The sequence below is a fragment of the Gossypium hirsutum genome, chromosome A12 (genome assembly GCF_007990345.1).
Source record: "Gossypium hirsutum isolate 1008001.06 chromosome A12, Gossypium_hirsutum_v2.1, whole genome shotgun sequence".
NCBI lineage: Eukaryota > Viridiplantae > Streptophyta > Magnoliopsida > Malvales > Malvaceae > Gossypium > Gossypium hirsutum.
The window spans coordinates 20,903,065-20,921,760 of record NC_053435.1 but is presented as its reverse complement, the minus strand read 5'-3'; the positions used below and the strand labels follow the sequence as shown (position 1 = coordinate 20,921,760).

The following is an 18,696-nucleotide window of genomic DNA, read 5'->3' as shown; positions in this document are numbered from 1 at the left end:
CGTCCACTTTATGGATTCCAGCAACTCATCTTCCTGACGTTGCTCGATTGGTTGGCCACTGATAATTGTTACTGGCGATCCTCTCGATGATTTCATAAGCCTAATTGTAAGACTTAGATAAGATAGCACCGTTAGCAGAAGCATCTACTACCATCCTTGTGTGAGCGTTGAGACCATTGTAAAATGTCTCAAGTTGGATGCAATGCAGAATTCCGTGATGAGGGCACTTTCATAATAACTCTTTGAATCTTTCCCATGCCTCATACAAGGACTCATTATCCATTTTTCGAAACCAGTAATCTCATTTATCAGCTTAGCAATCTTGCTAAGAGGGAAATACTTCACAAGAAATCTCTCTGCTAACTCTTGCCATGTAGAAATTGAGTTCGGTGGTAGTGGGTTTAACCAGGCTCGAGCTCTGTCCCTCAGTGAGTATGGGAACAGTTTTAATCACAATGCATCTTTGGGTACTCTGGCTAGCTTGAAAGAGTCACTCACCTCCATAAACAGTCTTAAATGAAGATGAGGATCTTCAGTAGGCATTCCACTAAATTGGCCCACTGTCTGAAGCATCTGGAACATGACTGTCTTCAGCTCAAATTGTTGTGCCTCGATCTCAGGTCTTCTAATACCTGGATTAAGGTCATTAAAAACTAGCACGGCATATTGTCGTAAAGCTCTATCCCTATCATAAGCAATAAGGATAGGATTTTGAGCAAGGTTTGCTCCGTTTCCTTGATTGATATTCTCGAAATTCATCTCTTCGGTCCTTCTCTGGTTCACTTGTCTTATTTGTTGGCGAAAGTTTTGTTCTATTTCAGGGTCCACTGGGAGTAAGTCGATAATTCGGTCAATACTCATAAACACCTGAAATAATCAGAGAAGAATTAACTAAGTAAGTGAAATTGAATAGGAAAATAAAAGAACCAAAATGTAAAAATAAATTCACAAATAATGTTTTTTTTTAAAATAGTCCCCGGCAACGGCGCCAAAAACTTGGAACGGTGGAAATGTACAAGTGTACACAATCGTAACAAGTAATAAAGTGACAAGTAAATGTTGAATTATCGTACCCACAGGGACTGTAAAAAGCAATATTTTTTAAATTAATTAAAACACTTTGGTGAGGTAAAAATAATTTTGGTTTGAAAAGAGTGATTTATAAACTAAGATCTTAAAACTAAGCAAACAATTTAAATAAAATAAAAGAGTTCTAGTGCACGATTTCAATTAAGATTTAATCAAGTTGATATAATTGTGTTGGATTAACTATACCTTTTTAACTTAGAAATATTAAATTCGTGCTTATGCTGTTATGAATAAATTCACGGCAACCTAGTAATTTGCTAACTTATGAATGTATTTACTAATTAAAAAATTCCATTTATCTCTTGAACATATCCCTATGCCAATTCAACCGACTAAACAAATTTAATAAAGTAAACATGCTATCGCACATACATACTTATTGAATTAAATTATCTCTCGCATATTCCTATGTCGATTCAACCGGTTAATTCAACTTAATAAACATGGAAAAGATTATGTGAAGTAACAAAGTAGCCATACCTTGAAACAATTTAATCACAACAATCTTGCAAGTTATGCAAGGCACATGTATCGCCAAATACAATGCTAATTTAATTTTCAGTTACCTTAGAAGAATTAAACATGCACTGATTAAGTACTGAGTCCATTAATTGCAATTTCAATCCATTTAAACAATTAATTATTTAGTTATCTAAACAATTATAATGCCAGATAACCTAAGCATGATTTTACTTAATCAAGCATTTCACTGAGGCCTATAATAGCATAAACACTAATTTAATAATTCAAGTAGGCAAAATATAATCAACAGAACACGAATTAAATTCAAGATAAATTGATTAAAATAACCATTTCAACAACAATATTTTTCATAGATAGGTTCATCATAAAAACAACAGAAATTAAAAAGAAAGGGAACAGAAAGCAAATCCAGTGTTTCTCTGCGGCTTGACTGTTGCTCCGTTCTTAGTCTCCATTGTCTTTTCCGAGCAAGGATTTTATGAATCCTTGATTGCTGCCCAATATGGCTGAAGAACACCTCTTTCTCAAGAGAGGAAATCGGCAGAAGAGGAAGGGAAAATGAGATGGAGAAATGGAGAGGAAACTTTGAGTGAAGAGAGGATGAGAGAATGTTGTAGAATGAGGGATGTTGAGGGATGCTTTGAAATGGGCAGAATAGGGTGGCTTTTATAGCTGAAGAGGGCTGCTAAAAATAGAAAATTCAGCAGCCAAGAGAGCCCTCCCATGGCTGGCCACACACATGGCAAGGTTGAAGCTTTCAACCTTGCTAAAAATAGGCTAGGGCAAATCTACAAAGCCTAAAAATAAAGGTAGGGTTTGAACGTAATTTGGAGGTTTTTCAAGGGCCTTTTTGCAAGCATATTTTATCAGCTAATTTTTTGATTTGGGTCAGCCAATGGACGATTCTGGTCAACCCAATTAGTGGCTGGTTCGACTCACTTCATTTGGTTCAACCAGTGCGGTTCACTAGGCCCTTTCTTCATAATTAATTAAAATTAGTTCATTTAACCTAAATTAAATAGGAAATAAATTAAAATTCATTTAATTATGAATTAATACACATTTTTGGACCGTCTTGGGCTGGAAACTAATTGGCCTCGATGCTTCAAATTGCTCTCGGTTTTGTTCTTTTCATAGTGTTCACTAGACCCTTTTCCTCCAATTGTGTAATTCTGTCAAAAATAACCAAATTTAATCAAAATTAACTACAAAATTAATTAAAATTCATAATTTTTATATTTTTAACATAATTTAATTATTTTATAATATTTAATTATTTTTTGACAAGAATTTAATCAAATTTACATGAATTTAAGTATAATTGGGTATGAAAAAGTATATAAATTTGTGTTTCTAGAGAGGCTATACAAGCCTTTTACTAAATGATGAATGACTGGTTTACTCAATCTATTTGGAAAAATCCAACTACATAACAACCTCTACCCCCGACTAATCCTTCTCCGATACCTACTATACCTCAAGTGATTGATCCTTTGAGATTACATAAGCCCCATGTTGATAAAATTAGAAAACACAGGGCTAAAAATTCAGAGTTACTGATGATGATGATGCTGAGCAAGCAGAATTTGGGCTTGATAATACTATCTGCATGTTTAATGAGTTATCTTATACCCTACATGAATGTCTAAAATGTGTCACATCCTTGCTACGAGACACCGCATATCACTGGTGGAATACATTAGTATCGGTGGTTCCAAAAGAATGGGTAACTTAGGAGTTCTTTTAGACTAAGTTCTGTAAGAAATACATTAGCTATAGATTTATTGATCAAAAATGAAAAGAATTTTTAGAGTTGAAATAGGGTCGTATGGCCGTCACAGATTATGAACTAAAACTCATAAGACTCAGTCGACATGCTAGAGAATGTGTCTTGACTGAAGCTATAATGTGTAAAAGATTTGAAGACGGGTTGAACGGAGACATTAAACTATTAGTTGGCATACTTGAAATAAAAGAGTTTGTAGTACTGGTTGAGTGAGCATGCAAAGCCAAAGAGCTCGAGAAAGAGAAAAGAAAAACTAACTTCGAAGCTAGAGATTCACGTAAAAGATCGGCGGGTAAAACATTTTTTCGGCATCAAAGAAATTCTGAGATGATTTTAGCCGTTCAAAGACTACTGTGGGTTATTCTAGATAGGATCGAGATAGACCACCTGCGAGCTCGAGAGCCACCTTAGTAGCTAGTGTTGGTAATGTTAGATCGAATCAACCCAAGTGTAAACATTGTGGTAAATGACATCTTGACAGTTGTAGATTGCACGATCGGGCCTGTTTTAAATGTGGATCGATGGATCATTTCGTTCGTGAATGCCTTGAGTTAGCTGAACAAAACACAATATAGAATGTGAGGTCGAGTAACATGTCAGCTCAAGGTAGACATGCGATGGTACCCTGCTAACCATTGAAAACTTTACACCTCTGTAACACTCTTTGGTGATGTCGACTCTAAAATTGCCTCGATCTTCTTTGGGTCTACGTGAACACCTTTTACCGAAACCACATGACCCAAGAATGCTACTTCCTTTAGCCAAAACTCACACTTGCTGAGCTTCGTAAATAGTTGATTCTCTCATAAAATTTGTAGCACAGTTCAAAGGTTAGCATCATGCTCTTCTTAAATTTACGAGTACACCAGAATGTCATTTATGACGACCACCAAAAACTAGTCCAAATATTCATGGAACACTCAATTTATCAAGTCCATGAATGCAACAAATGCATTTGTTAGACCAAAGGGCATGGCTTGAAATTTATAATGCACATACCTTGTTCTAAATGCTATCTTTAAAACATTTGACTGCTTCACCTTAAGTTGATAATACATTGATTGCAAGTATATTTTTGAGAACACTTGACACCTCATAGTTGCTCGAACAATTCATTAATTCATGGAAATGGATACTTTTTTATGGCCAATTTGTTCAAATGTTTGTAGTTAATGCACATCCTTAAACTACCATCCTTTTTCTTCACAAACAGAACTGGCGAACCCTAAGGTGATACACTTGGTCAAATGAAACCTCTAACGAGTAACTCTTGTAGTTTTATCTTTAGTTCTTTAAGCTCTATCGGTGCTACGCGATAAGGTGTAATCAATACTGAAAAACTACATGGGTATAACTCAATGTTGAACTCCACTTTGCGATCTGGGGGTAGACTAGGTAGCTTGTCTAGAAACACATCAGGAAATCTTTTACAGTGTAAATGTCGCAGACCCTTATTTCTTTGTCCTGCGAACCCATCACATAGGCGAGGTAGGCTTCGCAGCCTTTACCCATCATCTTCTCTGCACTAATTGTCGAGACCATGTTGAATAGATATTGGGTTCGCTCTCCAACCACAACTATTTCCACTCTTTCATCAGTTCACAAAGTCACTCTTTTCAATGCAAAATCTATCTTTGCTTTATGCTCAGTTAGCCAATCCATCACAAGAATTATGTCGAACCCATAGAAGGGAAACTTCATCAAATTAGCGAAGAAGACATGTCCTTGGACCATTAAATGACACCTACGATACACTTTATTGACTACAACACTCTCACAAAATGAACTGGTGATAGTTATTGTAACGCGTAGGTTTGTGGAAGTATACATAGTCATTTTCAAGTAATAAGTAAGTATAAGAGTTATCGTCTCCACAGGGACCATGTTTAAATCGATAATTTTAAAATTATTATTCACAAGCTGGTTAAGAAAAAACACAATAATTTTGAGTGATAGGTGTCAAATTAATTTAATTGAATGCAAGTTAACCTAAATGCAAATGCAAATGAAATGTAATGCAAGGTAAGGGTTTAGCAGTGATTTTCACAAGTTTAACAATCACATAAGTAAGCTAGAATAATTACAACATTTGACTCAATTCATTTTTCATCATGTTTAACAATGTTCGAAAAAGTTCCATGGCAACTCGATCATTCATTAACTGGGAATCTAATATAGTTCAACCGAATCTTATATTTAGAAAAAAAGCATAAATCAATGTCATAAATTAATTAAGGATTCCTTAGAATTTATGTGAAGTAATAGGGACAGATTATGTTTGAAACAATTTAATCACAGAACCTAAATTTATGCAAGGTAATAAGTTCTCTTAGTCTATTATGAACCTCTAATTTATTCTGATTAAGAAATAAATTAAGCATGCACCTTCCAATTATCCTGTCTATTAGTTATCATTTGATCAGGATTGACTAACTAATTCTAATGCATGTAAACATATTTTAATGCTTGAAATACATAATGATTTTAATTGAAAGTATGAACGACTGAGGTACAAATCATCATAAGCATGAACCAAATGAATTTTATCAAATTAATGAAATCATTGTCTATGGAAAAAATCAAAATATCAAAACATTTTGCAAACATTTTGAATAAAAATAAGATTAAGGAAGAAGAAACTCTTGATGATTTTGGCAGTTCTCTAAAGATCGATCGTGGTAGTTTCCTCCAATTCTTGTGATTGCAAAATGCTCCTTAAGGTGGTCGGAAAAGAGTGGTTTTCCTCAATGAAAAATGCTAGCTAAAGGATATGGGGAAATGGGAAGGCTCATGCGTGGAAGAGAGGGAAGAAAAGATGAGAGGAATGTGAATTGAGAGATGAATGAGTGATGAGGGATGATGGAATGAAAAGTAAGGGTTGGTATTTATAATAGAGGAATGGCATAAGAGTTTGCAAAAAATGGCTTGAAGATCCCTTAGTTCTCTCCTTTGCTTGGTCGGCCTTAAAGTGTAGAAAAGGCAGTTGATGGTTGCTTGATTCATGCTTGATTTCATGCATGAATCATACAAGGGGTTGGACGATTTCTTAGATATTAGTTGGGAGTTTATTTTTGATTCTTTTACAAGTGTAAAGAACTCCAAATAAATCTTCCAAAAGCTAATTTTGGGCTGCTCATATGCCTTTGCCAAATTTTGGCCGTTCTCCCCCTTATTGGACTATTTTTGACAGCCAATTTATAGCAGACTTAATCCTTTTAAGCAACCATCTTACAAGTTGGGTTGAATAGAATTCTTAGGTCCAATTTAATGATTTTTTGTCTACATGATGTACAATTTAACTTGTGCTCATATGTGATATTATTCAGCTTTCATGCTTTATTAATTCGACGGTCCATCTACAACATTTTGAGTAAAAATTAACATCTAACATAAAATAATAAAATAATGCAAAATTAATACTTGTTTGTATAAAATTGCAAACTTTACTTAATTAATGCCTGGTGTCTTAATATGAATAAAAATCAAATACTCGGGATTAACAGAAATTCTAAGTAAAAGGGTGATATAAACAACTATAAAAAATCTATATAATTTAGAGTTTACACACCCCCAAACTTAACCCATTTCTCATCTTGAGTAATGTTCCATGGAAAGAAAACATTTTAGGGAAATCTTGTACAATAATTACATAGAATCAACTTTTCACATAGTCATGCTGTAACAAATTTTATACTCACAATATTTATTTGCTAAAAAAAATTATGTTAAGTACAAGAAGATGCTATCATAAGTCATAATTTGCATGCATTCCAAAGTCGTATATAGAATTCACCATTCAACAAAATTTCCTTATCTAATTAGACAAAACAATCCTAAGGTTTAATTATTGGTTTTCATATGTTGCACTTAGTAATTCCTCGCCACTAATGTAGTCAGCATAATTATCAAAATCAATAGATCTTTTATAAGGTTCTAATGAGGCTAGGCTATTTCATCTTAACCCTAACTTTTTCTTGGATCTTTTTAGGGTACAACCTGGCTACTCATGGGTTTTAACACCCCCAAACTTAATTTGAAACTTATGCTCAACAATACCTCTCAAAACTTGAGTAAAGGTATATTTATTTTACTCTTTTTGCTCAGCAATATATCTCGACATTTGAATAGAGATTTTTTTTTTTCATTTTTTTTGAATCATGAATAATATGTACATCTTTCTGAATTCCCCCCCCCCGAATTTGTATCATCAAGACAAGTATAGTTAAGATTGGTGCAAGATAGAGTAGAATTAAAAAGATGAGAATATGACTTATGATGTAGGTGAATAGAAATAAAATAGGCTTAGTAGTTCAAACTAAGGTTTCAAGGGTTAAATTCATATGGCAGGCTTGAAAGGCTTACACGATCCAAAGAAAATGTTTTAAAATCATATTTAGATTCTTATGCCTCCTAGGATTTCACCTCAAGAAACTTACTAACACAATTCTAAAGACTTAAACCTTCATGCATGCCTATTTCTAAGGAAAATAAATTTTCATGGAAAAGACTATATAAAACTAATGAAAAATACAAGCATATCATAACTAAGCTAACATATAACAAGAACTTAAATAAAATAAGAAATTATATTTGCAACTTATTAACAAAAATTGGTTCTAAACATCACTTTATTGCAGCCTACTTATGTGCTAAATGAATTTTTTTTTAAAATCATACAAGATTGAGCCTTACCCCTTTTAAAAAGAAGTAATGTCCTCATTGCAAAAAAATGAAGTAGTGAATGAAAACTGTATACCAAGTAGGACTCAAGAAAGAGATGTGAGTCATGAAGACTACTTAAGTACCAAATCTTTCTTGAAGAATCCAATCCTCAGACATGTACATTCACATTACCACACTACTATATTCTTTACTAGAGAGCAAAATTATTGAAAGAGCATTGGCTTATCTTTTTTCCTAATTTGAAAATTATCCAACTTTAATATGCATAAAATAAAATATTCCTAAAACAAAATAAATAAAAGTCTTAAAAGTAATACTAAAGAAAAAGAAATTCCCCCCTTTTCTTCATCTGTATCATCCCCCTTGTCTTGCTCCTTTGCCTTCTATGTTTTTGGAGTTGTTGTAACTTAATCTAGCTAGCCCGGGGACTAATTTGTAAAACTATTAAAAGTCTAGGGTTTTACCATGAATGTATATGCATTTTTTTGTGATGTTTAATGGAAGAAAAATGAATGGTCGTTGTTAGTTACACAACTTTTGTTAAGTAATTTTTGATGAAATTGTCAATTAGGGATTTAATTGAAAAAAAGGAAATATTCATGGTGAAATTGTGAAATAAATGAAATGTAAGGCTTGCTAGGGACCTATATGAAATTCGGCTATGGTGGGTTAATAAAGAATTTCATGAATTTTCATTTTATGAACTAAGGATTAAATTGTAGTGAATTAAAAAATTTAGGGACGAAAGCGTAATTTTATTCAAAATATGATTTTTGGATTAAATCTAATAGAATGAAATTTGAATTAGTTAAATTTGATTATATAGATCAAGAAAAGCAACGTATGGATTTAGATCGGGAAAAAGAAAAATTATTGGATTAATCGATCATATTTCTCCGTTCGTGTTTGAGGTAAGTTCATATATTTAATTAGCATTGAATTATGTTTGATTTAAATGCTTTTATGTTATATTTGTAAGATCCCGAAAATCGGGGTTTAGTAGAATCAAGTTTGGGAATCAAGAGAGAGTGATCATGCCTTAATTTTTAAAATTATCAAGAGAGAGTGAAATGTTCCTTGAAACCCAAGTTCAAATCCCTTCTCTCTCACCATTTTTATTGTAACACCCCGAACCCGAAACCAACACCGGAGTCAAACACGAGGTGTTAACTGGCTTTAACCCCTTTACAAAATTTATTTTCCAGACACTGCCCAATCTGTGTACTAGTCGTTTTAAAAATCATATCTTGAGTTTCGTAACTCGAAAATCAGTTTCGTAATTTTTCCCAGAAACTAGACTCATATGCCCATCTATGTATTTTTTCTAGAATTTTTGGTCGGGCCAATTAGTACAGTTTATTAGTCAAAGTTCCCCAAGTTGCAGGGGTCGACTACACTGACCTTTGCCCATTACGACTTGAATATCTCCCTGCACGGGGCTTCAATACTGGTGCCGTTTGTTTCTATGAAAACTAGACTCAGAGAGGAATCTGTACATATATGGTACGACCCCTAATTATTTCTGGTTAATTTATAATGAATTTCTAAAGTCGGAGCAGGGAATCCAGAAACCGTTCTGGCCCTGTCCCACAAAAATCTGATTATCTCTTAATATACTGCCCATATGATCTTTTCGTTACTTCCTCATGAAAGCAGACCCATCGAGCTTCGATTACATAATTTATTCATCAATTAATTCCACTCCTACTATTTTTAGTGATTTTTCAATCTCATGACACTGCTGCTGCCAGCATCTGTTACGAAAGTAACTAGGTCCATTTCATGCCTACCCTTGATCCAACTCAATCTAACATTCGTGCCATTTTCGCATGGCTTAAAGTTTACATGCCATAATTCAAACACAACGTACTAGCTTATACATGCCAAAATGATCTTCTAAGCACACTAAGAAGAAAGTACCAAAACTTGCTATCCGGTGTGATGACTTCGATGACGGCCCGACCCCGCAAAAATTGATGAGTCCAAGCAACCTATAATGGGTGACAAGGAAACACCGGGTGAGTTTATAACTCAGTAAGTCATAAGCAATCCTCTACTATACATCAATAACATTATCACAAGAGGAACAAAATGGAATGAGACAATTTACTCCATCCATACCGAACCATGCCATAGTTCCTCCAACCTATCGATTCAATTTCATATCAATTCATGCATTCACAATTCATATACTTATCAATAAGACATTGAAGCATTTTTATAAATCAATTTATCTTCGTTACAATCAAACAACAAAACGGCCTTTCACCCATCCTACGATAAATTTTTATGTACGTGACTTCAAGTATAGTTGTCACATAGGTTCAACTTACCGAGCTCAACACCAAGTATAAGCATAGCACATATTAGCCATGTACTCAAGACACTTACCCGATCCGCTGTCCGCGATCGACTCAATAGTGTCGCACACATAGTGTCCATAATAATTCACGAATGTATATTGAGCCCGCACACTCAGTGCTATATAATCAACTCGCACACTTAGTGCCACGTAATCAAATCGCACACTTAGTGCTACATAGTCAGACTCGCACACTTAGTGCCGCATGGTCAATTCGCACACTTAGTGCATCATATTCATTTCGCACACTTAGTGCAACATAGTCGAATCGCACACTTAGTGCTGTACAATTTAATCCCGCGCACTTAGCGCCAATCTCATGGTCATAAATGGTTATCCCGCACGTTTAGTGTCGAGATCAACAACTCATTACATCTTACCTCTTCTCTTTCATTCAACAATTTCATCATCACATACGTACATGCATATATATATATGTACATTTATTCATTCCATTCAGCATCAATACATAACATTATGACCATTGAAATAATACCAACTACATGCTTAATGACTTACCTCGTGTTGGGTAAGACGGTTCCAACTCGGCTACTCGATAACCTTTTCTTTGCCTTTGCTCGATTCACCTCCTTTAACTCCTTGAGCTAAATCAATAATTTAACTAGTTTAACCACCTTGTTAAATATTTACAATCCAATTTCACATGTATATGTATGTTAGTATATTCGGCTAATAACCTCATGCAACTATCATGTCATCAAAAAAAATCTAATCACACATGCACATGCATTAGGTAAGTTACCTTTGCTAATTTTAAACCCAACATCACACAAGCTCTCAAGAGATGGCCGAATGCCTCTTTTGTTACCCAACTAATCATTCAACAATTCCATCCCCTTTACCACCCTTTTATGCCTAATTATCTACATCAAGATAAGGTCATCAACATGCCTAACCATAGCCGAATGTGCAACATTAATCTATCACCTCTATCTCTTAAATACTATCAAGTTCATTTACTTCTAATTTCTTAAGTTCAACATCTTAATGCCCATTATAGCTACTCCCATAATCTACATTTAAAAATCGGCAACACCCACATTCAACTATCTTAGCCGAATACTCCTCCACACTTAGACCAAAGTATGCACATTAAACTTAATACAACTTTCATTATACCTTTCACCCTAAAACATAATTTATAAATCTTGCCCTTCCTTCCATGTTTCGGTCAATTATTCAAATTACCTCATAGCATGAACATTTTTTTTTTCAACTAATCTAGCATGCTCATTCGGCCTTAACAATGAACCTCTTCTCATACAAGGACAAAAATAAATCAAATGAACCTTCCATCTAAACCCCATTCTATCTTCTACTCATTCAATAATACATGTAAACAACTACTAACTCTAGTACTTTGATACACGGTTTAGTGTCCAACCATCATAAAAGTTTGAATCCTTCTTAATATTGTCAAAATACATTCACAAATTGACTTAAACATATAAGAAGATTTAACTAACACTTCAAAACTTACCTCCTACTAGCAAGGTGTAGTGCCGAATTGCCTAAAGGAGAATTTTCCTTTTTCTCTTCTTTGGTTTCGGTTTTGGCAAGGTGGAGAAGAATATGAACACTCCCCTTCCCTTTTTCTCTTTTATTCCATTTTATTATAATTATTTTAAATCATTTGTTAACTAAACAAAACATAATAAATTGGAATAAGTGGAGCACCATCACTCCTTGGCCGGCCACCCATCATCTTTTGGGCAATTTGACATGCAAAACCACTCTTTTTGGTACATGCACTAATAGACCATTTGAATTAGACTATCATATTTTTACAATGTCTCAAATTGATCCCAATTAATAATTTCTCATGCAATTGGTAAAATTAGGGAGTGAAACTTCCACATACTCATGTTCACACATAATAAGCATAGAATATAGCAAGTAATTATTTTTACGACTCGGTCTTGTGGTCCCGAAACCACTTCCCGACTAGGGTCAATTTTGGGCTGTCACATTTATTATTTTGCAATTTTTTCTTAAACCCTAATATGCGACATGCCTTGTTTTTAAAATAAATATTACAAAATTATTTCAAGAATGAGAAAAAAGCCTAATGGTTAAAAGAAATATGAGAAAGTATGGAAATTAAATGAGGTCTTAAGTTCGAATCCCTTCCCTTGTGAAATAACTAAATTTTGCAAAATCCTTTCTTTTTTTAACGTGTGTGCCATCCATACCCTTGAACCCTAACTATAAATATAACTTTTTATTGTAATTTTCAGCCTTTAATTCAATTTTTACCTACCCAAGCCATTCACCCTCTTCTTCTACTATTTTCTCTTTAATTCTCTTTCTTTCTCCCATTGTTGTCGTTGCCTACACCTAGTTTTACCATCTCTTTATTTTCTTTTTGTAACATCCCGAAATAGGGCCTAAACAGAACAGTGGTTTCGAAACAAAAAATTCGAGGTAGAAAAATTTATTTTATTATTATTTTGAGGTTCATGATAAGATTGCATGATTGTGTGAAAATTTCGTGATGAAATTCAATGCATAAAGTGCTTAAGTTGAGATTACGGACTAAATCGAATAATTTGCAAAACTTGCATTATAGAAGTTTTTAGTATGAAATTGCTTTGGAATATTAATTAGGAGGGTTTAAATAACAATTTGACCAATTTCTAAGTTCATGGACAAAATAGGACATGGATGGAATTTTTGAAAGTTTAATAAGGAAGGGCATTTTGGTCATTCGGATATTAAATGAAATAAAAAGGGAAAAATAACACAAAATTCATCATCTTCTTCATTAGCCCAAAATTTTAAGGGTTCTCCATATCTAGGGTTTGTTTCAAGCTTTCAAGCTCCATAGTAAGTGATTCCAAGCCCCGTTTTTAATGTTCTTTACGTTTTCGGAGTCCTGGTAGCTCGATAAAGCTTATGCTAGCAATAATTTAAGTTAGGGTTCATATTTGGAAAAATACCCATAGGTGAAAAGTGTTTATTTTGATGTTTTATGATAGAATATGAGGTTTTAAATTATGTTAGACAACTTGTGCTACTCGGTTTTAAGTGAAAACGAGTAAAAGGGCTTAATCGGTAAAAATACCTAATAGTCATAAGTATATGTTAGAGTGTGAATTTGATGTTTTCATACAAGGGAAAAATGATCAGCATGTCATAAAACATAAGAAAATAGGATGAAGTTTAAATTACGAACCTTGGGGAAAAAGTGAAAATATGTGAAAGTTTAGGGGCAAAAATGTAATTTTTTCAAAGTTTGGGTCAAGGACTGTTTTGATAAATGTGAATATTAAATAAGTTAAATTTTCTATTATAGATCAAGAAGAGCGAAATTCGGGAGTAGATCGGGGAAAAGAAAAAGTAAAGGACTAAATTGTAAAGTTTAGTCACATTTTGTATCGAAGTAAGTTTACAGTAAATAAATGCAATATTCTTTTATTTTACATTATTATTTTCAATTTCCAGCATTTATATACTTATTTTTTGAGAATATTTAAAGTCGAATTAAAGGCAAAGTGATAGAGAAAAAGCATTAGGAAGCCCCGTTTGAACCTTATGAATGTTAGGATATTGGGGTTGACAGGACAGGACAGGACAGAAATGAGCAATGTAAGTCCATATCAGTTATATGGCTTTGGAGACAGGAATGAGCCATGTAAGCCCATATATATATATATGGCATTGGAGACAGGAATAATTCATGTAAGTCCATGTCGAAGACATGGCACTGGCAGGATATTGATAGACAGGAATGACCCTAGTATCCTTAGTATTCCAAGTGGTTCAACGGGTCATTGTACACATTAAATTATAGTGAATTATCAGCAAAAGGGAAGGTAGATTATATTTATGAATAGTGAAAGGTCAGGTAAGAAAGAAGGTAAGTGAGTAAAGAAGAAGGTAGAAAATGAGAAGTAAATAAAGTTTATGAGGCTAGGTGACATTATGTATAATTATTCATTATGTTGAATGTTGTAATTTATTTTCTTGTAAGCTTACTAAGCCTAGTGCTTACTCTCTTTATTTTCTTTTTCTTATAGTTTTTATCAAGCCACTCGGGGATCGAAGGAAATGTCGGAGACTCGATCACACTATCGAAGAAATCACATTGGTATAGTTGATGTTTCGTTTTGTGTATGGCATGTATAGGAACTTGGTTTCTTTTGATATGATATGATCAATGAATGATGTGTAAATACTTGCTAGTGATTAGCTAATAGAGTGGCTGATGATATACATGTTTAATAGTATGTATGATTAAGTAGTAACTATCACATGAAAACTAAGAAAAATGTGAAAGTAACTTAAAAACAGATTCAAGTATCAGAAATAACTGTATTTTGAAAAATCACAAGAAATTGTAGAGACATGGGTTGATGGTGAATAATATATGAAATTAAAGCTCGTTGTGTCTATTTTCATATGGAATAAGCAAAACAGGAAAAGGTTTTGTATTTTATAGGGTATCTAAGTTTTGGTGAAATAGGGCCAGAGCAATTTCTGGATCCCCTGTTCCAAATTTAGAGATTCACCATAAATTTTAAAAAAATAATTAGGTGGTTTACTTTATATGGTTAGAATCCTTATTGAATATAATTTTAATAGAAACAAACGGTATAGTCATATGATTTTTGTACAGAGAGAAAAGTGGTTCGTAGTAAGCAGAGGCTAGTGCAGTCGAATTCTGAAATAGGGGTAACTTTAACTAATAAACTGTACTAATTTGCTAATTCAGAAATTATAGAAAAATATTAGTAGATAGATATATGAGTCTAGTTTCAGGAAAAATTTACGGATCTTAATTTCGAGTTTTGGAACTCGAGAAATGAATTTTTAAGCAACCATGACGCAGAAAAAACAGTTTATTCCGAAAATTAAAATAAGTGGTTTAGAGTTGTTTAAAAGGTAAGATAAGTTTAGTAACACCTCAAGCTTGACTCCAGTGATGATTTCGGGGGTGGGGGTGTTACATTTATTGGTATCAGAGCAGGTGTAGTCGGTTATCGAAATAGTTAGTGTGAGTAAAAGTCTAGCTATACATGCCATACCTGTATTTTGATAGTGTGACGACTCCTGACGATTTTTAGATATTTTGTTTTATAGTAATGGATCCCGAGCGAGCTGGTGATGATGATGTAGAAAGTAATGCGCCTGCTCCCGCGGAAGGGGCAGCGCCATCTGAGAATAGGCCAGTAACAGTTAATCAGGGAGGAGTGACTCGAGAAGCTCTCTTCCAAGCTTTGAATGATTTGTTTGCCGAGTTCGTTCGTACGAATTCGGCAGTTAGACCTCCACCCCCTCATGATTCTTAGGCTACCCATGTAGCTCAAGCTCCCCCAGTCACAGGTACAGTGATAAGAGAAAAGCCACTAGTTGATAGAATCAGGAAACAAGGGGCAGAAGAGTTCTGAGCAACAAAAGATGATGATGCAGAAAGAGCAGAATTTTGGTTAGAAAATACTATCAGAGTTTTGACGAATTATCTTGTACACCCGAGGAATGCATGAAATGTGTAGTATCACTTCTTAGAGACTCAGCCTACTATTGGTGGAAGACACTTGTATAGTTGTACCAAATGAGAAGGTCACTTGGGATTTCTTTCAGGAGGAATTTTGTAAAAAGTACATCAGTCAGAGGTTTATTGACCAGAAAAGAAAGGAATTCTTGGAATTGAAACAAGGTAATATGACAGTGACCGATTATGAGCGCGAATTTGTCAGGCTTAGTAAATATGCTCGAGAATGTGTGTCCACAGAGGCTATTATGTGTAAAAGGTTTGAGGATGGGTTAAATGATAATATCCGACTGTCAGTGGGTGTCCTAGAAATAAAAGAGTTTGTTATTTTAGTTGAGAGAGCCTGTAAGGCAGAGGAGCTGTTAAAAACAAAAGGCAAAGTTAAGACAGAGACACAAGAAACAAAGAACAGACAGATGAGCAGGTCATTCCAGGCTACATCCAAAAGACCAAAGGAGTTTTCTACCAGATCTAGTTTCTCAGTCGGGTATTCTAGTCAGAATAGAGGCAGCAGATTTAAGGATTCGAAGGCTCAGAACACCTCGACTGCGAGTGTAGGTAATGTTGGACAGGGTAGATCAGGGTGTTCACGGTGTGGTAGACTTCATTATGGTCCTTGTCGGGCAGGCGAAAATGTTTGTTATAAATGTTGTGCTCCAGATCATTTTGTACGAGAATGTCCAGAGGTGGCTAATCGAGAGATAACACAGAGTGCTAGATCCAGAAATGCTCCTACTAGAGGCAGATCACCGAGGCAACCGGGAGTAGGAGCAAGTAACAGAGGTACCTCAAGAAATTCAGTTGTGAGACCAAATGTTAGAGCCCCTGTAAGGACTTATGCTATTCGTGCACGGGAAGAGGCATCCTTCCCCGATGTGATTACTGGTATATTTTCGCTATATGATATTAATGTCATTACTTTGATTGATCCGGGTTCAACTCATTCATATGTTTGCAAGAAATTGATGTCTAGTACAAGTTTGCCTATAGAATCTACAGAATTTGTGATTAAAGTATCGAATCCATTAGGCAAGCATGTATTAGTAGATAAAGCAATTAAGGAACAAAAGTATTGCACTTGTGAAAGTACTATGGAATAGACATGGGGTAGACGAGGCTACATGGGAACCCGAAGAGGCTATGCGAAAATAGTACCCAAATCTCTTCACAGGTAAGATTTTCGGGGACGAAAATCCCTAAAGGGGAGGAGAAATGTAACATCCCGAAATAGGGCCTAAACGGAATAGTGGTTGCGAAACCACAAATCTGAGGTATAAAAATTTATTTTATTATTATTTTGAGGTTCATGATATGATTGCATGATTGTGTGAAAATTTCGTGATGAAATTCTATGCATAAAGTGCTTAAGTTGAGATTAGGGACTAAATTGAATAATTTGCAAAACTTGCATTCTAGAAGTTTTTAGTATGAAATTGCTTTGGAATATTAATTAGGAGGGTTTAAATAAAAATTTGACCAATTTCTAAGTTCATGGACAAAATAGGACATGGATGGAATTTTTGAAAGTTTAATAAGGAAGGGCATTTTGGTCATTTGGATATTAAATGAAATAAAAAGAGAAAAATAACACAAAATTCATCATCTTCTTCATTAGCATGAAATTTAAATGGTTCTCCATATCTAGGGTTTGTTTCAAGCTTTCAAGCTCCATAGTAAGTGATTCCAAGCCCCGTTTTTAATGTTCTTTACGTTTTCGGAGTCCCGGTAGCTCGATAAAGCTTATGCTAGCAATAATTTAAGTTAGGGTTCATATTTGGAAAAATACCCATAGGTGAAAAGTGTTTATTTTGATGTTTTATGATAGAATATGAGGTTTTAAATTATGTTAGACAACTTGTGCTACTCGGTTTTAAGTGAAAATAAGTAAAAGGGCTTAATCGGTAAAAATACCTAATAGTCATAAGTACATGTTAGAGTGTGAATTTGATGTTGTCATAGAAGGGAAAAATGATCAGCATGTCATAAAACATAAGAAAATAGGATGAAGTTTAAATTATGAGCCTTGGGGAAAAAGCGAAAATATGTGAAAGTTTAGGGGCAAAAATGTAATTTTTCCAAAGTTTGGGTCAAGGAATGTTTTGATAAATGTGAATATTAAGTACGTTAAATTTGCTATTATAGATCAAGAAGAGCAAAATTCGGGAGTAGATCGGGGAAAAGAAAAAGTAAAGGACTAAATTATAAAGTTTAGTCACATTTTGTATCGAGGTAAGTTTACAATAAATAAATGCAATATTCTTTTTTTTTACATTATTATTGTCAATTTCCAGCATTTATATACTTATTTTTTTGAGAATATTTAAAGTCGAATTAAAGACGAAGTGACAGAGAAAAAGCATTAGGAAACCCCGTTTGAACCTTAGGAATGTTAGGATATTGGGGTTGACAGGAAGGACAGGACAGATATGAGCCATGTAAGTCCATATCAGTTATATGGCTTTGGAGATAGGAATGAGCCATGTAAGCCCATATTATATATATATGGCATTGGAGATAGGAATAATTCATGTAAGTCCATGTCGAAGACATGGCATTGGCAGGATATTGATAGACAGGAACGACCCTAGTATCCTTAGTATTCCGAGTGGTTCAACGGGTCACTGTACACGTTAAATTACAGTGAATTATCAGCAAAAGGGAAGGTAGATTATATTTATGAATAGTGAAAGGTCAGGTAAGAAAGAAGGTAAGTGAGTAAAGAAGAAGGTAGAAAATGAGAAGTAAATAAAGTTTATGAGGCTAGGTGACATTATGTAT

General features: G+C 34.2%; 1 non-coding gene across 1 annotated transcript; it reads left to right on the top strand.

Annotated features, from left to right (window-relative positions):
• The first annotated feature begins 209 nt into the window (after nucleotides 1-209).
• On the top strand, nucleotides 210-315 carry LOC121211837 (small nucleolar RNA R71). Its single transcript, XR_005907055.1, has one exon. It is a non-coding gene; the product is annotated as a small nucleolar RNA R71 (small nucleolar RNA).
• Nucleotides 316-18,696: the final 18,381 nt, after the last annotated feature.